The sequence below is a fragment of the Nestor notabilis genome, unplaced genomic scaffold, assembly GCF_000696875.1.
Source record: "Nestor notabilis isolate BGI_N333 unplaced genomic scaffold, ASM69687v1 scaffold14187, whole genome shotgun sequence".
NCBI classification, from domain to species: Eukaryota; Metazoa; Chordata; class Aves; order Psittaciformes; family Psittacidae; genus Nestor; species Nestor notabilis.
Window position 1 is genome coordinate 55417 of NW_009938043.1, and position 332 is coordinate 55748.

Here is a 332-nt window from a genome sequence, read left to right on the forward strand (position 1 = left end):
TGGAGCAGTGTGTCCATCAGGATGGGAGCATCTTTATGGAGCAGGGAGAGGAAGGAGGGTGGTGCAAGGAGGTGTCAGCAGTGCCTTGGGGCCAATTTGGGCAAAGGTGGCAGATGGTTTCATAGGGGTGTAACACGAGGCACCATGCAATGCTGAAGATCTAAGATCTGCTTCCCTCACATACAAGCAAATGAGCATTAATGGAAAGGTTTTGCTTCCTTTTTCCTGAAGGGCCATACGACAGACACGTCTGGGCACTTTCAGGCAGCAGATCTTGCCCAGAGGAGCTGTGGCTGCCCCATCCCTGGCAGTGTTCCAGGCCAGGTTGGAGC